The sequence below is a fragment of the Canis aureus genome, chromosome 2 (genome assembly GCF_053574225.1).
Source record: "Canis aureus isolate CA01 chromosome 2, VMU_Caureus_v.1.0, whole genome shotgun sequence".
NCBI classification, from domain to species: Eukaryota; Metazoa; Chordata; class Mammalia; order Carnivora; family Canidae; genus Canis; species Canis aureus.
In genome coordinates this window covers 23,445,329-23,468,531 of record NC_135612.1, presented here as the reverse complement: position 1 = coordinate 23,468,531, position 23,203 = coordinate 23,445,329, and the positions used below count along the sequence as shown (strand labels likewise).

General features: G+C 33.6%; 1 long non-coding RNA gene across 1 annotated transcript; it reads left to right on the top strand.

Annotated features, from left to right (window-relative positions):
- Positions 1-2,836: 2,836 nt before the first annotated feature.
- Positions 2,837-20,338, top strand: LOC144290239 (uncharacterized). Its single transcript, XR_013358017.1, has 3 exons — positions 2,837-3,008; positions 3,790-3,892; positions 20,122-20,338. It is a non-coding gene; the product is annotated as an uncharacterized LOC144290239 (long non-coding RNA).
- Positions 20,339-23,203: the final 2,865 nt, after the last annotated feature.

The window sequence follows — 23,203 nt, the reverse complement described above, 5'->3', positions numbered from 1 at the left end:
AAGAATAAATATGTAGGAATAGCTTTGGAAGCACTGAAGAGTGTCAGTGGAAGAAGGATGGAGAGTGTATAATATACCATAAACCTATAAATTAAAAAGTGTGTTTGTAAATTAAAAATTGGTACATACACAAATGGTATGTTAAAATTCAAAAATAGACTGAAATGCATAAGGGGATTTATGATAAAGGTGGAGAAGTTAATTTTAATAACCTATACTGAAACAACTATATACCTAGATGGAAAAATATAAAACTATATTAATTCCTATCACCCAATAGTGTATACATCCAAAAGCACAAATTGTATAATTATCCAATAAATATGTACTGTGAATAGTATAAACGTAAAAAAATGAAATCTAAGATTAAAAAACCAAACTATACATGCACTACATATTAGTCTCTTGCCAAGGGATACAGAAAACTTTTCTAGGACCTAAGGTTCTGAAACAACAAAGAAAAGCCTTGATAGATTTAGCTACATAAAAAATAAATGCATTCATTAAAAATAATGAAATTGTACAAAAATAAAAAGATGTATTTGCAACTTACATTATAACTATTTTATAGTCCTAAGACACAAAATGTTCTAATATTGGGAAGACCAACAATCCAATAAAAAAAAAATGGGCATAATGTATAAACAAACAGTTCACAGAAGAAATCCAAGTATCCCCCAGAGTAGAAAAGATGTTCAATCCAGCTCATACTTAAATGCAAATCACTGCAGTGATATGCCATTTCTCATCTATCAAACCCAGATCATTCCAAAGTTTGATAGCAATACTATGTTTATAAGGCTATTACAAAGAGAAATGGAAACTCTCACACTGTGCGTAGAAATGCAAAATGATACGATTAACTATTCTAGTTGTAACATCTGGCTAAATTATGTAGGAATCCAACTTCTAGAGATCTATTCAAACATAAAATGGCATAAAAATGAAATGTTGTGGGCAGCCTGTGTGGCTCTGCGGTTTAGCACCACCTTCAGCCCAGGGCGTGATCCTGGAGACCCAGGGCCGAGTCCTGTATCGGGCTCCCTGCAAGGTGCTTGCTTCTTCCTCTGCCTGTGTCTCTGCCTCTCTCTCTCTCTGTGTCTCTCATGAATAAATAAATAAAATCTAAAAGAAAGAAAGAAAGAAAGAAAGAAAGAAAGAAGAAAGAGAGAGAAAGAAAGAAAGAAAGAAAGAAAGAAAGAAAGAAAGAAAGAAATGTCTTATGCACATAGCTATTCATTTTCCTATTATTCATAAGAACAAAAAACAGACACCTATGGTATAGCCACACAATAGAGTAATATTCACCCTTTAAAGGAATATGGAAGGGAGGCCTCTCTTGAGTACCACTGTGTAAAAAGAGGTAGAGAAATATGAATACACACACACTTATATGTTTATATTTCTAAAAAATAAAGAATAAACCAAAGCTAGTAAGAATAGGTGAGGGAAGAAAAAAAAATGGGGGCAGGAAATAAGACTCCTTTGAATTTAGTTTTTTTAATAATTTTGACATGATAAATTATTTAAATGTTATACAAAGCTCTAATAGAATTTTTTAAGTTCTCTAAAAATTCTAAACAAATGAAAAAAAATCTAAATTCTATATTGTTGCTTGTAGCATAATTGTGCAGAAAATCATTGCAGCTTTCAAAAATACAGAGCTCTGATGATTGAATGGGAAACACTCCTTAGGAAAAAATATGAGCAAAGAAACATTGCTGCATCCAATGATATTGGTGACATTAGTCTTGGTATCACCATTAGGGATTAAAACAAATAAGTACAAGATTAAATGAAGGATAACAAAGATACATGAAAGGAAAAAAAAATATGTACTTATTTTTTCTTTCATTCACTGTATTTTAGAGTTACCAAACACAGCTGGTATGGGAAAGTTATTCTTCGTCAGAAAAAAAAAAATCAAGTTAATAAATATAGAGAAAATCAGAGAAAAAATACATATCCAATTCATGGGAATTATAGTGGTGGATAACGTAGACAATGCCTGAACCCACTATCTCATTTTAACATTTTTTTCATTTTAACATTTCTAAGTCTAAGACAATCAAGTATCATGTACCTCTTGTTTGATACAGTAACAAGTATATACCATTACTTAGGATATATTTTTGCCAAGAAAAATTCAACCCCAAATCTTATCACTCCAGATCAACAGACCCATTTATAGGTATTGCAGGGACAAAAGAAACCTGTTTTGTAGAAGCAATAGGCTAAATCAATAATGTGGCCAAGGGTGCAGGGTAAACAAAAAGTCTTCAACAAATAAATGCTATGAAAAATAACAAGAGATTAGAACATTATAGATTAAAAGAAACGTAAAGGATTTATCAACCAAATGCAGTATGTGGACTTGATGTGGATCCTAATTTGATCAAACCCGAATAATTTTGAGACAAGCAGGACAAAGACTAGGTATGTGATTGTGTATTGTGGTTAAAGAAATACGTATTTAAGACATACCACATTATGAAGTATTTATGGGAGAAATTGTATATCCAGATTTGCTTCAAAATACTGAAGCAAAGAAATGTGGGAAAGATAAGTGAACAACAATATGCTAAAAATGGTGTTTAGTATATTAGCAGTTTATTACACTATTCACTTTATTTTTTAAAATTGAACATTCTCATTTTATTATGGAAATGTTCAAATATACACAATAAAAGAAGTGCTGCTGAATCATATGCCATCATTTCAGGGCAGTTAGGAAGAGACTAATTGGAAACAATGGAGCCTACACAGTAGCACAATACAATTCTGTTTTGAAAAGCAAAGATAAGCTCATGAGAAAGCACTTTTATTTCCTCCTAACTGCCTGAAGAAGTTAATTTGAAACATGCAAAAGAAAGATCATTCTGAGAAGAAAGCCATGGGAGAGGAGGGAAGCTGACCATTGATCACAGGCTGGATATTCTGGGAAAGAGAAACAGACAATGTGGATAATGCATAGTTCCTATCGAGTCGCACGAAGGCAAAGGGTAGAAGTAAGTGAACACAAGTATGGATGGCTGTATCTTAGTGCAAATATTAGTCCTATTTCTATTTTTGGGTGTGCTTCACAACATTTTCACATGTTTTCTAGTAGATTATTAAAATGAATCACCTGCATACCTGGTACAAATCACTGGATATCATGAGACATTTATATATGTATATACCTGATTATCCATATATATATATATATATATATATATATAGCCTATATATCCTATATGTATCATATATATATATCATATATATATATATGAGAGTATAAGCATATTTTAACACATTTCATATATTCCCTGGAAATTTAAGTCAGATTTGTACTTTTTGTACTTTTGAAGCTTGATTGTACTTTTTAAAATTAATCTTGACTTTCAAAGTTCTGGCTGCTAAAATTAAGGTATTTTAAAACCTCCCATTGTTCCAAAAATTAACAAAACACATTCACATACAAATTACCTACTGTTAAAAACAGGACAACAGCCCCGAAACAGGGTTGGTTACACTAAGTTCCATGTCACCAAATCAAGGTTCACTTATGCGGTTTTGGCTCTCCCAGGCATGGAATTTTAAACCAGTCAATTAGAAACTGCCTGATTAGTGCTAGTGAGGTAACTTGCCTGATAGATGTTAAAAGGGAAATTCTTTGGAGTGTGTCTGAGTAAAATGTACATTTAAGAAAATGAAGTAGCGTAGTCAACAACAGTATGATTCACTTTTCCTAACAACATTGGGCTTTAAATGGGAGTGACAGTCAACAAGTCTTTCATTTCTCCCTAGGTGGTCCCTTCACTTTTTCCGTTTTAATGTGGACTCCCTGCACTGGTGAAAATGAAGAGAATAATGCAGATAACAATCCAGGAGAAGAAACTCTTGAGAGGAGGTAATAGATGGTTTAACTCATTCTGAACTTTTATTCCGCAGCAGTTATCAGAGCACTCTCTAGAGATGGCTTGCCATGTATGTGGTCGGAGAATAAAAGACTCCTGTCAGAAGGGTTCCAGTTCCATTGCACAGATTTGAGAATGTGTGAATATTGCCCAGCACAAACTGAAATCAAATTTCCACCTTTGCATTTTACAGTAAATAGTGCCTTCCTTAACACTTTAAACTGTATTAATGTGCACTGAAGCTGCCTAAATACCGATTCAATATTTTAAATGTAAGACTAAGACAGTAATTAAGGCTTCCTGAACATAATATAAAAAATTCCACAGCAAATTTAATAGACACTTCGGTTTCCAAAATGACATCATCATTTTTGTGTGTAAGCCCTACTTGGCAATACTGCTGAAAGTACATTCCCAATACAGATGTAAATGGCGAACCGAACAAAATATACTATGAAGTGAGGGAATCTTGACAGTTTAATACTTTATATTACAAAATGCTTAAAGAACAAATTTCTTCTATTGGAGCAAATATCTTCTTCATAGGACTTCTAATGTCACAATCAGCAGTCCTTTTATTTTTTCTTCTAAGTCAAAAAATAAAATAAAATCCAGTAAAACAAACAAAACTAAGCTACTGTCAAGGGCAGCCCTTCCTTTTCGTTCTACAGTACAGAAGGCAAACAACTATGTTAAGTGAGAAAGTTTAAGTCATTTATTGGCCCAATATGTTGTTTTTCTTGCTAATCAGTTTAGTTTACCTAAACTGGTGTTTGGGATTAGATATATGGGGTAATGATCTACGGGGTGCCTCTTCGCAGAGATGGTTAGGTCAGACAATGATTCAGTAAGAATGTGGCCTACAATTATGTACATTTGAGGCTGAAAAACTGTGTTAAACAGGAACCTACCTCTATTAGCAAAGATCAGAGCCATAGAAAAAGAAGGTGTTCACAGTAAGAAGTCTATCAAGAAAGTAGGCAGCTGGAGAATATAACACTAACAGGTTAGTAAGCGAAAAGTCCGAGGGAATAGGACAGGTCAAGAGCTTTTACTCTGTACATGCACATGTTCTGTGTAAGGAATGAAAAGCTTAGTGTACATAAAATATGTTGAAAGACCAGAACTTAAATGTTGTCATCATAAAACTCATCTAATTTTCCCTATACTTGCAATCGAAATCTACTGTGAGGTTTTGTCTTGCTCCCAGAATAAAATCTCTACCTAGCCCCAAAGCTTATTTGCTCACTCACAAGTTATTTTAACTAAAAACAAGTTGCAGTTCTGTAGTTAATATTCCCTGTCCTGTATAGTCAACAAAATTTTTGTAATCATTCAAAGATCATCTCTTCTCATGTAAGTCTGGTTCCAGATTTAAATGGGAAAGTGAAGGGGAAGACACGCTCAGCTTTTCCTGTTTCCATTCTTATAAGGGTAAGGAAGGGTAACCATTGTATTAGCACTGGAGCCATTCTCCTTAGGCCAGAGGTAACAGATGAGAGATCTCCCCCTCTCCTCCATGATTACAAGAGTTTGAAATTCGATTCTCTGATACAACTCTTTTAACCCCAGGCATTTCGGATCAAGTGGCACAAAAAAGATTTTAGACCTCTTCTTTTGATATCCTGAATAGATAGATGGTCCATCTCTTCCATTTGGGCCGTGGGAGTACTTGCCATGTATTGTTATTCCCTTGAACTTACATGTGCATATGAAGAGGACATAGGATTTATCAGATGTATACACACAAAAGATTCATTGTTTTTAAATTCCAACAATTCTCTTTAGTCACATGAATTGGGTCCTCTTCCTCTGCTCACCTTACTATAGTGCTTTCTTTCTTGGATCCACGAAGATTAACAAATTAAAGTCCTGCTTGTACTACCCAAAGAGTACTTTGCAGTCTGAAATACCAATTACTGAAACATTCATCAGCTTATTGTCTGATACTGCTTAAAAATCATTCTTAAAATATGTAGACTTTGACTACACAGTGCTATCAATTATATTTATTTCACTTTAGATATTTTATTCTATTCTCTGCTGCAATACTGCAGAGATGAATTCAAGTCCTTCTGTGCTCTGCAGAATGCCTGCAGCAAACTGCCTAGAAAAGAATCAAACGGAAAAAATCCCTTCTACACCTGGGGTCAGAGTGGCTTTGAAGACTTTCCTTAATTTAGAGGGAAACAAAACATACTTTTTCAAGTTGATGATTACCTGAAGATTCTCCCACCAGTGTGTAGGGCTGATTGCTTATCTTCTTTCACCAGACACCACCCTTGTGAAAACTTTAAGACTAACATCTCTCCTGTGTTGCTTGGGTTTTACTGGTCTTATTATGATTGCCTAAAAGGAACTTGTTTTGAAGTTCCCCAAGGTACAGGGAAATGTTGGCGAGGAAAAAACTATCCAATTATCCATCTATGTTACTATTTATGAAAAAAAAAAACAGGAAATAACTCTATCCCTCATTTACTTCTCACCTCGCTGTGATTTGTTTATACAAATTGCAGAAACTGCTCTCACCAACATTACCAGCATCCTTGTACCTTCCTAACTCTTATCTTTCTTTGTTCTTCTTTGCCAGTTGACACTTTTGGCTATTTGAACCTTTCTCAAACTCATGCTTTTGACTTGCACATTATATTATACCCTATCTTTTTTTTTTTATTATTCTGACAATGGTCTTTTGTCACATGAATTGAGTCTCCGTCCTCTACTCACCTTGCAATATTGCTTTCACTCTTGGATTCACGAAGAGCCACAAATGAAATTCCTGTTTATTCATAAGCCACCCTCATAGTGTTACCTATCACATTTACAGCAACAACTTTTGTCTTCCTATTGTGGAATGGCACATTAGCATCTAAACTATTTTAATAAGCCCTCTTGACTATAGATATTTAAAAAACTAAAAGCTACATTTATCAGATTTCTTTGTAGTTAAATATATGAATATGGCTTAAACCTAGAAAGAATGGATACATCTTTAGAAACACACAGGCTACAAGCTACTATAATTGAATCATGAAAAAGCTGAAAATGTGAACAGACCAATTTTGGATCAGTAATCATAAATCTCCCAACAAACATAAGTCCAGGACCAGATAGCTTCACTGGTGAATCCTCCTAGTCAAAGACAAATTAACACCAATCTTTTTAAACTCTTCCCCTCCACCACCACCCCCGCCAATAGGAGGGAAATACTTCCAAATATCTTTTACACAACCAGCATTACCCTGATACCAAAAACCAGACAAAGACACCGTAAAAAATTTATAGGCCAATATCTTTAAAGAACATAGAGGCAAAAATCTTCCACAAAATATTTGCTAACCAAACTCAATAAACTTAGTAGTGTAAACCAATGCTGATTTGCACACACATTTCATAGCACCCTTATTCACAAAAAAACACAAATAGAAGCAACGCAAATATTCATTGATGGATATAACAAAATATAGTATATGCATACAATGATTATTTAGCCTTAAATAAGAAAAATTCTGACATATGCTATAACAGGAATAAACCTTGAGCACGATATGCTAAATGAAATAAGCTAGTCACAAAAACACTATAGGATTCCACTTACATGAGAAATCTAAGGAGCCAAATTCATAAACAGAGGTAGAATAATTGTCAGGATTGGTGGGAGAGAGAAAATGGGAGGGTGTTGTTTAATGGGTATAGAGTTTCAGTTTGCAAGATGAAGTCTGCAGATTGGTTGCAAAACACTATACTGTGAATACACTTAATACTAATGATCAGGACCTTTAAATTAATCAAGATGGTAAGTTTATGTTATGTTTACTTCACCACAATTAAATTTTTAAAAAATCAAAACTGTTTTCAAATACACACAAATACACAAATCCCCATTTTTTTTTTTTTTTTTACCTTAGAATTCTGTAGGTAGGAAATCCAACACGGGTCTCATTGGGCAAAATCAAGGTGTCAGCAGGACTATGGCTTCTGAAGGTTCCACCAGAGAAACTGTTCCCTCTAGAAACAGCTTCCTGAAACTGTCCCATTTCTTGGTTTATGGCTGCTTTCCTCCATCCTTAAGAGCCAGCAACAGGTGATTTGAATCCTTGACTGCAGCTGAAAAAAAAAAAATGCCTTCACTTGTAAGGGCTTATGTTGGTCTGGGTTCACAACCTTGGGAGTTCCCAGTGCGAAAATCTCAAATTGGTTCCCATAACAAAGAGCAAAAACAAATGGAAGAAAGAAGCAGGCTACTCCAGGCTGCTAGTTGCAGTTTTAAGGGAACTGACCTCTGAGGTTTGTCTTAGGCAGCCAGAAGACAAATAAATCTTTGTACCCATCTGCCACAATCTTAGAAGTTTATATAGAGGCTTTAGCTGGTCTCAGCATGTATAATGTCCACATGGTTACAATAACACTTTATTCTTTCAAGGCTAGATTCTTCAAAGAGTGCCTAGTGTGGGAATAGTGGGCAGAATGTAAATTCCAAGGACAGGGGGCAGGGACAAGGAGCCTCTGATTGCCCAAACTCAGCCCCCAGGTCATGTCCCCATAACGACCTTCTCCGACAATTGAGCCAACCTCGATAACCAAGAGAATCTACCCATCTCAATTTTTTTTTAATTCTTATTTATTTATTCATGAGAGACACACATAGATGTAGGCTCCATGCAGAGAGCCTGATGCGGGACTGGATCCCAGGACCGCAGAATCATACCCAAAGCCAAAGGCAGATGCTCAACCACTGAGCCACCCAGGCATGGATCTTTTTTTTTTTTTCTTTAATTTTTTTTTTAATTTATTTATGATAGTTACAGAGAGAGAGAGAGGGAGAGAGGGAGGCAGAGACACAGGCAGAGGGAGAAGCAGGCTCCATGCACCGGGAGCCCGACGTGGGATTCGATCCCGGGTCTCCGGGATCACGCCCTGGGCCAAAGGCAGGCGCCAAACCGCTGCGCCACCCAGGGATCCCCAGGCATGGATCTTAAACATGATCTACAAGACCCTTTCGTCAGGATAAGTGACGTATTCACAGGTGTCAAGGATCAGGGTGTGGCCATGTACGGGAGGTCAACCTTTTGCCAGAGTAAGTAGGAGACAAGCTGGATAATAAGCATTTGTTTTGCTGCCACAAGTAATGATTATACTAACATGGTTTTGTAGTCAGTGATCATAACAGCAGCTCTTTAACCTTGACATATAAAGTGCCATTTTTTTATTATCTTTGATAAAAGTGGTTTCCTGATTCAGTAGTTTCCTGATTATAGATGAGCCACTTGTCCCCAGAAGTTCAGCCCAAAGTCTGCTCCCTTAGGCTATTTATTGGTTATATATGCAATCTAAAATACTGTGTAATAAATCTCTTTCTACAAAAATCAGCAAGATTGGATTGTATAGTCTGAAACTGAACTCTGGGTAGTTTAACTCCCACATCTATATTACTAAGCAGGGAACTTCCTGATGAACTTGAATGCCCACTTAACTGATAAGTATCTACTTTTGGAAAATCATAAGGATTTCGAAAAGCAGCGTATGAATCTTAAAGTCAAATTTTACCCTCACATTTGGACCTCTTCCTTCAGTTAAAGCCTGAATTCTCAGTCTAAACCTTGGGAATCATCCAAGAATAAACTACCTTTTATTAATCCCTCATTTAAGAATAAAGTAATATTAAATCTTCTCCGCATTCCTCAGATTCACACCTGCCGATTTATTCCTATTGTTCATGCTTCATCAATTCTTAACAAGATTACTATGAACACCTGTTAACCACTCTCAATCACTAAAAGCTCTTTTTTTCAGCTTGATTGAGATATAATTGACAACATTGTGTAAGTTTAAGATGTACAGCGTGATGATTTGATATACATATATATTGCAGAATGATTACCACAATAAGGGTAGTTAACACATCCATCAATCCATCACCTCATAGTTATTTGTGTGTGGGTGTGCGTATGTTTGGTAAGGACTTTTAATAGAATACTGTTAAAAATACTGTTAAGAGAATACTTAGCAACTTCCAAGTTTATAATACAGTACTGCTAACTATAGTTACCATGCTGTACACGGTATCTCCAGAACTTATTTATCTTAAATTGGAAGTTTGTTCTCTTTGACCAACTTTACTGACTTCCTTCACTCCTTTACCCACCCTCCAAACTACCAATTTACTGTTTCTATGAGTTCAGATTTTTAGATTCCACGTGTGAGATCATACAGTATTTATCTTTCTCTCCCTGACTTATTTCACTTAGCATACTACCCTCAAGATCCATCCACATTGCCACAGATGGAAGGATTATTTTTACATGGCTGAGTAATATTCATATATATGCATATATATACATATATATATATACACACACAAACACACCATATTTTCTTTATCCACTCATCTGTTGATGGACACGTAGTTTTTTTCCCATGATTTAGATATTATAAACAATGCTGCAATGAATATGGGGGTGAAGATATCTTTTTTGAGACGGTGATTTTGTTTCCTTCAGATATATCCAAGACATAGGAATACTGGATAATAATATGGTAGTTCTATTTTTAATTTCTCAAGAATACTCCATACCATTTTCCATAGTGACTGCACCAATTTACATTTTCACCAACAGTGCACAAGGGTTCCTTTTTCACCACATCTTTTCCAACACTTCTCTCTTGACATTTTGATAAAGGCCACTCTAACAGGTGTGAGGTAATATCTCATTGCAGTTTTGATTTGCATTCACCTGATGTTTAGTGAAGTTGGGCACCATTTCATATGTCCGTTGGCCATTTGTACGTGTTCAGAAAAAATGTCTATTTAGGTTATTTGCTCAGTTTTAAATAAGATTATTTCTTTTTTGCTATTAAGTTGTAGGACTTCTTTATATATTTTGGATATTAATATCTTATCAAATAGATGGTTTGCAAATATTCCGATGGGAATATTTGTTTCATTTTATTGAATGGTTCATTTGCCATACAGAAATTTTCAGTTTAATGTAGTCCCAATTGTTGGCTTTTGCTTTTAGTTGCTTGTTATTTTGATGTCCAGTCCCAAAAATTACTGCCAAGGAGTAATTGTCAAGGAGACATTCCCCTGTTTTTTCTTCACAGCTCTTATCAAGGCTATTTCTGAAAAGTGTTTTGGGTTATATGACTACTTTGTTAGAAATCTTTCACAAATATTCTTTTTGCCTATACTAACGTATCCACCAGAGCATACATACTATTTCACTTTTGCTGAAAAGTAAATTTTTCATCATGGTTTCAAATGTAACCCGTGTTCAAGTACCCCAACTTACCTTTGGCTTCCTGAAATATTATGCTCCTTCTTTCAATGACATGCTATCATTTTTAGACATCCTATCCACTTTATTTGAACCCTTATCTACTCATACATGCTCCAGCTACCTGCCTCTAACTTGAGGTCTCAAATGCTTAACCATGGATGCACATTAGAATCTTTGGAGCTTTTGTTTTATTCTGGAGTAGGAGGTGGCTTGTTTTAACTATCCTGAGTCAAGGCATAATCCCTGGAACTTTCTACTCAATTGGCTTATGCCCAGGAAATTAATGTATTCTTAAGAAATATTCCCAAAATAGTTCTGATACACGGTTATGACAGAGAATTAATGTATAGTGGTTACATAGAGAAGATTTCAGAGCCAGAAAGGTTTCGGTTCAAATATAATTTCTGTCACTTTCTAATTGTATGATTGTGGACAAGTCATTTCACTGTCAAAAATTCAACTCATATAATAATAATATTTTTACTTTCTAGATTGTAAGCATTTAAAAATTTTTTAGAACGTTTTAAATATACAGAAAAATGGAAAATATAGGATAAAGGGTTCTTAAGGACTCTGTACCCAGTTGACCTTAGTGTTAATATCTTATGTTACTATATTAGCTACAATTAATTATTCATAACTAATATACTATTATTATCTAAAGTTCATAATTTATTCAGATTTTCTTAATTTTTATATATTGCCCCTTTTCTGTATAGGATCCCATCTAAGATACCCATTATGTTATGTTTTCATGCTTCTTTAGGCTACTCTTGGCTATGACAGTTTCTCATACTTTGTTTTTAGTGACCTTGACAGTTTTGAGAAGTACTACTCAACTATTGTGTAGAATGTTCTGTTAGGATTTTTCTGGTGTTTTTGTCATGATTAGGCTGAGAATATGTTTTTTTTAGGAGAAAGATGACAGATATAAAGCACCATTCATTCTCATCATAGCATATCAAGGATGCATATTATAAACCTGACATTACTATTACATTGAACTTGATCACTGGGATGAGGTAGGACTTGGTATATTTATTCATTGTTATATTGATCATTTCCCCCTGTTTCCATACTATGTTCTTGGGAAGAAAGTTATTACATCCAGGCTTTATTAAGGAGTCGTGAGCTATGCCCTCTTTCTTGAAGCATATTATTTGAAATTCTTCTATATAGAAGATATTTCTCTTCTCTTTCATTATTTATTTATTAAATCACCAGTGTATATTGGTATGTCCTTATAGATCTTTATTTTTTATATTAAGCTATAATTCAATATTAATTTGTTAATTTTGTCCAAATTATTCCAGCTTCGGCAATTGGGAGCTCTGTCAGTTGTCTCTGTGTCCCTTTGACATATCTCCAGCAATGTAGTTTTGTTTTGTTTTTTAATTGCTTCCTTTCTTTATGATACTTACAAAATGCTCAAAGCTCATCCTTAATATTTTTTGCCTTAGTCTTAAAATTGGCCATTTCTCCCATGAAGCTCAGGTTTCTTTTATTGGAGAATGGTATTAGAAATCTAGGTCAGGGTACTATGTATGTTAGTTGCTGTTGGAGTGATATTACTTCTAGGTCCTTTCAGCTGGTAGAGCAAGGGAATATGTGTATATAGGCTAATATACATGTTTGTCTAAATATATATACCTCAAAATATATTTCTCTCTATATAGCTATATATACTTCTGTTAAGCTAAACATGAGCTCATACTGATGTCCTCAAATCTAATTTGTTACCTACTCTGTGGCCATATGGATCATTCTTGACTCATCTCTTGCTTATTTGTGACCCCCTACTCTGAGAGTGAGAAATCTGATTCCCATTATTCTTCACTTACTTCCTGTATACATATATAGATAAAGGTAGCAGAATTCTAAGCTTGTACCCTCATAGGAAATATCTTTATCAACTACAACTGTGCTTAGGCACAGATTCTATTTCCCTTTAGTTTTACATTTCTAAAGTTATGGAAGTTAGCATCTTCTTCCCCTGCCCATTCAGTGAGATTGTTGCATACATTTGTAATACAGTTAGATTATTTTGGCACCTTCTGCATTCCATCCTTGGGAAACTTTAGTTATTAAATAATTTTTTAATTGGCAGACAGTAAGATTCATTTCTGTGATGAAAAGTTCTATGTGTAAGGTCTTGTAACTAATATTACAATATCATATGAAGGTTTCGCCATGCTAAAAATTTGTCTGTTCCTCATCTACTCAATCCTCTTTTCCTAAAGGGCAACAACTTACTTTTTTATAGTCACTATAGCTTTGTATATTCCAGAATGCATTTCCATAACATTTTAAGACCAGCTTCTTTCACTTTGGAATATGCACTTAAAATGCTTCTATCATTTTCATGGCTCATAGCTCATTCCTTTTTATCATAGAATACAGTGTAATTATATGGATGTATCATACTTCTAAAAAATCTATTTGCTTATTGAAGGACATCTTCATTGCTTCTAGTTTTTGGTGATTATAAAGAAAGTTGCTAAAATATTCATGAACAGGTTTCTATGTGAACATGTTTTCAAATCAGTTGGATAAATACCTAAGAGTGTGATTGTTGGAGCATATGGTAAACTATTTAGCTTTGTAGGAAACTGCTAGTTTGTCTTATGAATTGTCTGTACCATTTTTATTCCCACTAGCAATGAATGAGTGTTCTAATCTTTCTACATCTTCACCAGCAACAGGTATTGTCAGGGTTTTGAATTTTAACCATTCTAATAAGTATACAGTAATATATCATTTTTGTTTTAGTTTGAAGTTCTCTAATTATAAATAATGAGGGCATCACTTTTAATACACTCCCTTGCCATCTACATATCTTTTTTGATGTTTGTTCAGATCTTTCAGTCATTTTTAAATTGAGATACTTTTCTTAATGTTGAGTTGGAAGAATTCTTTGTAATACTGGATATAAGTCCTCTACTATATATGTGTTTTGTAACTATTTTCGTCAGTCTCTGACCAATATACTAATTATCTTAACAGTGTCTTTCATGGAGAAGTTTTTATTTTAATAAAGTCCAACTTAATAATTTTTTCTTTCACTGGTTATAGTTTTGTTGTTGTATCTAAAAATTGTATTAAATCTAAATGTCTAGTTTTGCTTTGTTTTGTTTATATATGGGCATCTTGTTTTCTTCAGTGCTATTTGTTGAAAAAAAATTACACTTTTCCAATTAATTTTCTCCTTTATGAAAAATTAGTTTAATAAATGTTGTTTTTCTTTTTCTATACTCTCTTTCCTGTTTCCTTGATCTATGTGTCTTATCAGCTTCCCCATACCATGCTGTCAAGACTGTTGTAGCTTTTTATTACATCATAAGAAATTATAGTATTGTCAATATCTAGAAAATATTATACTGGGATTTTGATTGGAATTGTAATAATTAATAGATCAATTCAGGAAGAATTGACATCTTAACAATATTAAGTCCTCTCTCCATTAACAGAGGATATCTCTTCATTTATTTGGATCTTCTCGGATTTTTTTCAACAAAGTTTTATAGCTTACACAAATAGATTCTGTACATATTTTGTTAGATTTATAACTAAGTATTTCATCTTTAGTGCTATTATAAATGGTGTTAATTTTAAATTTTATGTTCTAATTCATTATTTCTAATAAATAGAAAATCTATTGACTTTTGTATATTCATCTATTCTGCAATTTTGCTGTACTTATTACTTCCAGGAGTTTTTGTTGTTGTGGATTCTTTGGGATTTTCTATATAGACAATAATGCCATCTCTAAAAGGTAAAATATATAAAAACAATAGAAATAATAATTGAAAGGGTGCAAAGATAATACAGATCTCAGCTTTGCCAGACATAGATGTTAACATTAGAACTTACTATATTCAAGGAGATAAAAGATATAATTTAATCAAACTCTTCAAAATACTGAAGTAAAAATTATCAAGTGAAAATTATAGAGGTAAAGAAAAACAGGAACTAAATAAATGCATATAACAGCTGAATATAAAAAGAGTAAACTAGAATATGTCAATAGAAACTATACTGAATGATAAAAGATATAATTTAATCAAACTCTTCAAAATACTGAAGTAAAAATTATCAAGTGAAGATTATAGAGGTAAAGAAAAACAGGAACTAAATAAATGCATATAACAGCTGAATATAAAAAGAGTAAACTAGAATATGTCAATAGAAACTATACTGAATGAAGATTGAAGAGAATAGAAAAAATAGAAAATATAGAACATATGATAAGATAGACATAAGCAATAGTATCAGAAAATCTACTGTATCTATAATTGGAAGACCTAAAAAAAGGAGAAAGAGAGGGAAAGATAATGTGGCAATCATATTAACTGAAGAGATAAGGGATGGAACAGTCTGCTTTGACTGCCAAAATGAAATACCACAGATTAGGTGGTATTAAACAACCAAAAACTTTTCACACTTCTGGAGACTAGAAGTCTAAGATCAAAGTTCCAGTATGTTTGGTTCTCCTGAGGTCTTCATGACTTGCAGATTGTCATTTTCATGCCATATACTCACATGGCTTTTTCGCTTTGCTCATGTATCTCTGGGGTCTCCTCTTACAAAAACTCTAGTCTTACTCAAGGACTTTGGTGGAACAAATACAGTCTATAACTAGAATTTTGCAAATTTGCTTAACACACACACACACACACACAACACGTACACTTCAAATAACAAAGCCAAGAGCTATGCATAAGCAATCAATCAGATGGTAGTTTTAATTAAAAAATATGATGATAGTTAAGCTAAATACAAATGGGTGAAGGCTCCAGTGAAAAGATAAAGATTGTTAGACTATATAAAAGACTGAAAATCAAACAATGTCCTATTTGTAAAAAAAACCCACAAGATTAAAAAAAATGTAATAAGGGTGGAAAATAGTATACCAAAAGAAAGCAGATGAAGTTGTATGATTATCAAAATGGAATTTAAAAAGTGAACAAAAGTACATCACATATGAAAGCATAACCCTTTCTCTTAATAATTAAATCCATAAAGATAAACACAATTCAAAATTTATATACATTTTTAAAATGTAGTATCAACATATATAAAGCAAAATTGGCAGATGTGAAAGGAAAAACAGACTTCAAAATGCAATGGAAGATTTCGGCTACTAATAGAACAAAAATATATGTATTTGAAGTAATGTATAAATTTTGAAGAGCAGAATTAATAAATTACTCAATTTATATACATTATTTTATGTCCATGTATATTAATTTGTTTGTTTTATAATATACATTAATTTACATATATAGAATTTTGATCCTAACAGGAAGATGAACATTCTTTTAAAGCACATATGGGATTTGTACAGAAATGACCATATGCTAGTATATTTTAGCAAAATTTAAAAGACTGAATTTATAGACTATATCCTCTAAATTCATTGCCATTGCCTAGAAACAAATCTCCTGTACATTTACAAATGAAGAAATTTAATTTAAAATAACATGTAGCTCAAAAATAAAGTCACAGTGGCAATTAGAAAATGTTTTGAGCTGAATGATAATGAAATCAAATCACTGAGACACAACTAAAGCTATCCTTAGAGAAAAATGTATACCTTTCACTGGATATTGTAGGAAAGGTTTTTAAGCAGTGCTAAAACTTAAACTTGTATTTTCTGTTCAAAATCAATTGGCAAACACTTAGATTCATTACCATAGCCAACTAAAAGGAATGCTGGGACTGTAGTATTTTACTATGCACCATTTGCTAGGCAACATTTAATATGAAATGTATATTACTAAGGGAAAATAAGGAAAATTTATATGGAATTCAGTTGGCTGCAACTGACACACAGTACCAGTTGGTAAGAAGAATGTGAGCTTGACCCCTATAGACTTAATTTTCTTTTTTTTTTTTTTTGTTTTTTTTTAATTTATTTTTTATTGGTGTTCAATTTACTAACATACAGAATAACCCCCAGTGCCCGTCACCCATTCACTCCCACCCCCCGCCCTCCTCCACTTCTACCACCCATAGTTCGTTTCCCAGAGTTAGCAGTCTTTACGTTCTGTCTCCCTTTCTGATATTTCCCACACATTTCTTCCCCCTTCCCTTATATTCCCTTTCACTATTATTTATATTCCCCAAATGAATGAGAACATACACTGTTTGTCCTTCTCCGATTGACTTACTTCACTCAGCATAATACCCTCCAGTTCCATCCACATCGAAGCAAATGGTGGGTATTTGTCATTTCTAATGACTGAGTAATATTCCATTGTATACATAAACCACATCTTCTTTATCCATTCATCTTTCGTTGGACACCGAGGCTCCTTCCACAGTTTGGCTATTGTGGACATTGCTGCTAGAAACATCGGGGTGCAGGTGTCCTGGCGTTTCATTGCATCTGTATCTTTGGGGTAAATCCCCAACAGTGCAATTGCTGGGTCGTAGGGCAGGTCTATTTTTAACTGTTTGAGGAACCTCCACACAGTTTTCCAGAGTGGCTGCACCAGTTCACATTCACACCAACAGTGTATGAGGGTTCCCTTTTCTCCGCATCCTCTCCAACATTTGTTGTTTCCTGCCTTGTTAATTTTCCCCATCCTCACTGGTGTGAGGTGGTATCTCATTGTGGTTTTGATTTGTATTTCCCTGATGGCAAGTGCTGCGGAGCATTTTCTCATGTGCATGTTGGCCATGTCTATGTCTTCCTCTGTGAGATTTCTGTTCATGTATTTTGCCCATTTCATGATTGGATTGTTTGTTTCTTTGGTGTTGAGTTTAATAAGTTCTTTATAGATCTTGGAAACTAGCCCTTTATCTGATATGTCATTTGCAAATATCTTCTCCCATTCTGTAGGTTGTCTTTGAGTTTTGTTGACTGTATCCTTTGCTGTGCAAAAGCTTCTTATCTTGATGAAGTCCCAATAGTTCATTTTTGCTTTTGTTTCTTTTGCCTTCGTGGATGTATCTTGCAAGAAGTTACTATGGCCGAGTTCAAAAAGGGTGTTGCCTGTGTTCTTCTCTAGGATTTTGATGGAATCTTGTCTCACATTTAGATCTTTCATCCATTTTGAGTTTATCTTTGTGTATGGTGAAAGAGAGTGGTCTAGTTTCATTCTTCTGCATGTGGATGTCCAATTTTCCCAGCACCATTTATTGAAGAGACTGTCTTCCAATGGATAGTCTTTCCTCCTTTATCGAATATTAGTTGCCCATAAAGTTCAGGGTCCACTTCTGGATTCTCTATTCTGTTCCACTGAACTATGTGTCTGTTTTTGTGCCAGTACCACACTGTCTTGATGACCACAGCTTTGTAGTACAACCTGAAATCTTAATTTTCCCATCACATGTGACCAGAGCAGAATGTACTTGTATTTCCCACTCTGTTTCTTAGCATAACTAACTTTAACTGTAGTAATCACAAAATCTCAATGGCTTATCTGAATAAGGCTTTACTTCATGTCTGCTTCAGAGTCAAACGTAAATTCAAAAGGTGAGATAGTTGATAGTTCTGCTCCATGCAGTCATTCAGAAACCTAGGATGTATTTCTATCAAGTGGCTCTTCCCCTAGAACCCAGGAGTTCTGCTGAATCTTCTGTATATATACTGTAGACAAAAAGAGAGAAGTTTGGAGGATTACATGAACATTTCTTATTTTTTCTTTCTTCTTTCTTTCTTTCTTTCTTTCTTTCTTTCTTTCTTTCTTCTTTCTTTCTTTCTTTCTTTCTTTCTTTCTTTCTTTCTTTCTTCCTTCCTTCCTTCCTTTCTTTCTCTCTCTTTCTCTCTCTCTTTCTCTTTCTTTCTTTCTTTCTTTCTTTCTTTCTTTCTTTCTTTCTTTCTTTCTTTCTTTCTTTCTTTCTTTCTTTCTTAGAGGGAGAGACAGAGCCAGACATGATGCTTGGTCTCACAACCCTGAGGTCATGAGAGCCGAAACCAAGAGTGGAACACTTAACCAACTGAGGCATCCAGGCACCCTTCCTATAATTTTAAATGTGGTACACATCACATTTCATTGGCAACCACTTAATCACATGGTTCCACCTACAAAGGGGGCTAGAAAATGTAATCTGTATGCCCAGGATAAAAACAGAAACAATTTACTGACCAGATGGTCAATTTTTGCCATGTGCACAGTTTTCTAGTACATATCCCTTAAACAATGCTAGCGGAACTAGAGTTGCAATATCATATTCTTCTCAGAGTGTACATTATAAGGTAAAAACATGTTGAAATTAAATTAAATTAATCCCCCTTTATACCAAAGTACACTTTATACCTGTGAATTATAATATGTGCCTTTCACAACTATTACTGTTATTTCTACAGTATCTTTATAGTTGATATTGAAGAAATTATGGTCATTTATTTATTTTTAAATATAGATAAGTTAGGAGAACAAAAGCATTTTTATCAAATGTGGCTCAAATGAAAATACATCTTTAGACTTCTATCATGAATAAGATGTTATAAAAATAAGTTTGTTTCATAGTGCTCATGTTTTTCCCTGCTAATTAAAATTTATTACAGAAATAATAAAAGCAAGGAAAATTTATTCTATTTAAAATATTCATTGTATCCTTAAAATTATGAAATGTATGTCCTCATCAAGTATGATTCCGCCAATGTTATTCTACAGAAAGCAAAGGAGTTCATTAAACAAAGTGCCACTGAATCTCTACCATCTAATTTAATACAACTAGGATGATAAATGTCTCTCTGAACACTATTTTTCTAGTATTTAGTAATTGTGCATGTGGTTGTAAGAAAAATGAAATTATAAAACAAAAACTATTAGAATATACTAATATTACAGAAGAATAAAACAAATTATATTGTTGATTGCTGATATACAAGCTAATGTTTGGTTATTGTATTTTCTAAGCCTATGGAAAAAATAATAACACAGCAAAACAAAAAAAAGCTACAATAACTTTCTTGTATTCCTTTCTTATAGGAAAACTTGTTGAGCTTCCTCTTAAATTGATGTACAATATTTACTTCTGTTGCTGACTCCAGCACTTTGTTCCATCTCATTAATTCAAGGAGTAAGAAACATCAAGGAACATCAGGAACATCATTAATCCAAAGACCGTTTCTGGCCATGCCTAAGTGAAGCTATTAAAGATATTTCAAGATCTGACTAAAACAGTTATTAAAAAGCCTAACCACTATGTCTCAATTTATTTTCCTAGATAATTGTAACATCTTTGTTTTGGATCATGGGTTGATACATGTCTTTGGGTCTCATTTGCTACATTATTTTCAGGCCAGAGTGAAAAGAAATTCTAAGTCACAATCAAAAACATTTTGAAAAATTTTAAGCTAAGTTTCAGAATTCTTCCATTTATTGTAATATAGTTCTGGTAGAGGTATGGTTTACTTAGCATCATTGTACAGCCTGGTGCATATTTCTTCTGTGTTTTATAGTCTGTATTAAGCAGAAAATTCCATTATTCTTCTACATTTTGTGTTTTTAAGAATAGTAATAATATATCACTACTTGATTAAGAAATTCAACAACGAATTGCAGTTACATAAAAGCAAGTAGCACAAGCTTTCTAAATTGATTTTTCTTTAATGCGTGCCACTTTCTGTTTTTCATAAAATTTTGTTATTTCCCTAATATCTGTATACTCACAAGACTAATAACCTCATGACAGCATTGACCTTATCTATTTCTCTACTCTATAGACTAAATAGCCTCATCCCAGGGGCATAGTAAAGAGCTGATGAATGTTTGATGAACAAAAACAAATACATTGATAGGAAAATAATTTAATATATATAATTTGTTTTATTCTGGAATTCTTTCCCATCCAGTAATGATTAATTTAATTTTAAATGGTGGCATGGGAAGATACATACCTGCATTACACACACACACACACACACACACACACACACACACACAAATTTCCCCCTAAATTATCAGGTGTAGAAAGAGTTGAAAGTAAGTTTAACATAATGATGGTTTCCCTTCCCATTATTAGAGTACATTGAAATCAGGGCTAAATGTATTCATTTTTTTACATTTAGAATTTTCAATAGTCATTTTTTTCTATTTCTTTCTAACCTTTATTATATGACTCAAGGGACAAGGATTTCTGGGGAATTATATATATTATATATATTATATATAACTATATAAGTTATATCAGTAAACTAGACGGTTTTTTTATGTTTTATTTGTGGTTGACACTAGTTTGTCAGCCCCATTAAAAGGGGATGGATGCTTGTATTTCTCAACTTACATGCTATACTTTCAGTCTGTTTTATCTTTTTTTCCCCAGTAATTCTTAGAGCAGTTGTAATTACCAGTTGTATTTTCTCAAACATCATCATAAAACTCACTGGAGCTTACTTCCCACTTAGCATTGTATAGACCATGCATCCATAATACTGTTCGTGGATCCATCCTGCTCTGGATCAAAGCCATCAAAGGCACTTTGAATCTGGAGTCAGCAGGCTATAGAAGAAAGAGAAATACCAACTGCAGTCGTAAAACCTTGAGTTCAATTCCAGTTTTGACCTTCAGAAGCTGTATAAGCATGTGTATTCTCCTAATGTTTCTGATATTGAGATTTCTTATCTGCAAATGGTAATCATTCTATATTTAAAAATTTACTAACACTTACCTTATTAATACTTATATGGTACATATATGTAAGTTATTCAGAGAAGTCAGTTTCTGGCTACAACATTAGAATGACTAATTATTAGCTGAGTGCAAGACTTTTAAAATGCAACAAAAGTATAGTGTCATCTGGGAAGGAAACCATTGAAAAGAACATGAAGAACATTACAAAAACAAATTTTGCTTGCTCAAAATTTTCTAAGGGATTTCTCTGGTTACAAAAATGTCACCATAGCACAATTGCATTAGATTCACTTATTTAACATTAAGACCGGACTGAGGTAGTGCACTCTTTGGAAGGCAGGAAACTTCCAGTTATTTCCACTTGTACCCCTACCTATTTTTATATTAACCTAAATATACTTCAGTAAAATTACACAGTGGAAGAAATTATCTAGAACATCTAGTTCCAATTTTTTTTAATGAATGAAACAATTGAGGTAGAAGGTATTCATAACTTTCTATGATCTCAAAAATTGTCTCAGTCAGAGAGAATAAATGTCAAAACTCTTCATTCAATCTAGCATACTAGCTCTGATCTCACTGATTCACTAAGTTCTAGTTCCCATCAATTCCAACAACTCCTGTTAAAATAAAATAAGTTCTATATCACCAAAAGAATATCCTGCAAAATTGCAGTGACTGGGTCTTTTCTAAGTTCAGAATATTCTTGCAATGGAAGTATCTACATTTCTATCAAGGCTCTGTGTTTTATGATTAATCATGACATTTGCATAACCCCTGTATTTGATCTGCACCACTGGGGAAAGGACAGAAAGAAAGTATGAGTGTTAGTGGCTGCTGGGATACTTTGCCCGCAGCCTATGGCATGAAAGAGCAAGAGTAGGTTTGAAGTTTTTGGAAAGAAAGAGTCAGAAATCCAAAAGTGGGTAGAGACTTCAGCATTTGCCAGAAGATCCCACTAGGTCAGTATTTATAATCCAATCTGCTGGAGTTTATGAAGCAGAAGAGTGAAAAACGTTGAGACTCTGCTTAAGGCTAAAACACAAAAGAAGAAAGCCTCATTCAAACTTAAAAGACTTATAGGCCATTAAAGCTAACATGAGAAAGATCATCCTTTAAAAATGAATACAAGTTCATCTGTGAGTTTGATCTTTAAAAATGATCTTGTTTTGAGAAATAGATCTTAAACTTTCAGCCACTCATGTTTGCTTACTTTCTCTACACTATATTTGTTTGATGCTGGGAAGTGTAAAATGATCATTAAACTACTTATCAAATTTAATGGATGTTGGATATTGAAAAGCAATTTCACCTGGCAAGGACATGTTACAGAGATGACTAAAGCATGGATACCATATCATTCTTGAGGGGCATTTTTTAGAAATTAAAAGTTTATTTTGCATATTTTCCAGTAATGGATTCTAAAAATAAGAATTTC